Source organism: Marmota marmota, unplaced genomic scaffold (genome assembly GCF_001458135.2).
Source record: "Marmota marmota marmota unplaced genomic scaffold, marMar, whole genome shotgun sequence".
Taxonomy (NCBI): Eukaryota; Metazoa; Chordata; class Mammalia; order Rodentia; family Sciuridae; genus Marmota; species Marmota marmota.
Genome location: NW_025999977.1, coordinates 22,297,325 through 22,299,437, shown reverse-complemented (window position 1 = coordinate 22,299,437; position 2,113 = coordinate 22,297,325).

The following is a 2,113-nucleotide window of genomic DNA, read 5'->3' as shown; positions in this document are numbered from 1 at the left end:
AGGAGGAGGAGGAGGAGGAAGGAGGAGGAGGAGGAGGAAGAGGAGGGAGGAGGAAGGAGGAAGAAGAGGGAGGAGGAGGAGGAAGAGCCACAGACAGACAGACTTGTATGGGGAAGATGACACAAACACACACAGGGAGAGGTGACCTTATGAACAGAGTATGGAATTTGTAAACCTAAAATCACCAAAGACTGCCAGCAAAGGCCAGAAGCTAGAATAGCCTTAGACCCATCAGAGGGAACATGGTCCTGCTGACAATCTGAGTTTGGACTTCTAGCCTCCAGAACTGTGAAACAATATATTTCCATTATTTAAAATCACCCAATTTTTGGTATTTTATTATGGCAACCCTAGGAAATTAACATACAGGTGAGCAGGGACACCTAAGTGATCACCTGATAATACAGATTTAAAAGCCACAAACATTAAATGTGACGGAGAAGAACTTTTTGTAAGGATAAATAAGAACTCATCAAGGAAAACATAACATTTTTTATTATCAAACATCAACACAACAAAACATTTATGGCAACAATGCCCCAAAACAGAAGAGTGTGATAAAAGTACCGTCAGATGGAAAAGGGATAATATTTCTCTTTCAGAATAGGGCAGCTTAAATTCACAAACAAACAAAAACACAGGTAAGAAATAAACAGGACTTATTCAAGATAAGCAACAGATTTAATCTTAGACAGACAGGTTGCCAAAAAATTTGCACACTGACACTTACAACTACTTGGAGATATGAAAAGTCCTGTAACTTCTTTATTTCCTATAACCATTTTATGTTCCTCATAAGGTTTTCCTGGTCAGATGAGTCATAGTTATTAATTAGTGGTGTCTTGTCTCCCTGGAACATGGTGTTTCGCAAGTTCCGATTCTTTCCTTTCCCTATCATTCTCAGGTGAGTGTCTGTTATGTAGCAGGGCACAGGGCTTGGATCTGTGTAGGCTGGACCTGGTGTCACCTTTGGAGACCTCTGGTTTCTGTGATGAAGTCCCTGGTTCCACGAGGTTAGGTGACAGCCACTGCTTAAGTTTGCAGCTGATGGCCTCATGGTCCCCTCTCTTGGCTCAGGCAGGCCCTACTGGTCCTTCTTGGGAGTTGGCAGTGTCGCAGTCCTCTTGGGCTGCCCTAACAAACTATCTTAGACTGGGTGGCCCACAATCCACAGAAATTTATTTCTCGCAGCTCTGGAGGAAGCGGCAGATTTCTGTCTTAGGTGATAACTCTTGGCCGTGTCCTCCCAGGGGCAGAAAGGGTGAGAAAGCTCTCTCGGACCCATTTCATTAGTATACTAACCAATTCACAAGGGCTCCACTCTCAATGACCTCCCATGGTCCCCACCTCCTAGTATCATCACCTTAGCATAAGAAATGCAATAAAGGAATTTTAGGGGGACACAGACATTGGGACCATAGCAGGGAGTCAAAGAGTGCACACTCCTCCAGGTCAAGCCAATGTCAGTCCCTTGGCCAAGGCTGTCTACTTGCAGCCTCTGTGGTGGCATCAGCTCAGTCCCCTGTCTGGGATCTCATATTCTGAGGAAACTTCTTAGGCCCTTCGCCACCACATAGGAGGCACGGCACACACAGGGTCTATATCCTGCTTCTTTCCTGCCTACCCTCACCATGGAACATGCTTATACTGCTACAGTCCAATTCTTCCCCAAATGATGGCACGGAGGCCATGCTTTGCAGCAGACTCCCCAAGAGTTCTCAGTGGAGAGATAGGCACAAGCTCACTCTGATTCCTGCTTTCCTGATGTCCTATTTTTGCAACCATCTTGTCCACCAGCATAAGGATCACCCTCCCAACAGCTTGGTCCTAGCCTAGATTTTAGCCTGAAGAGAGAATACACATCTTTTTCCTTTTCTAACATGGAAGATAAGACCAAGACAGAAAAAAAAAAAAAAAAAGATCTCCTAGCAAGGTCTTCACAACTGAGTTCTGTCTACTTTTGGCTTACTTTGGGGATTGAATAATTGATTGATTGTGGATTGAGGATTGAACTCTGGGCCTCACATGCTAGGCAAGTGCTCTACCACTGAGCTTTACCCCCAAACCCCTCTTGGCTTACTTTGCACTCAGTATGAAAATCCATTAGGTCTGG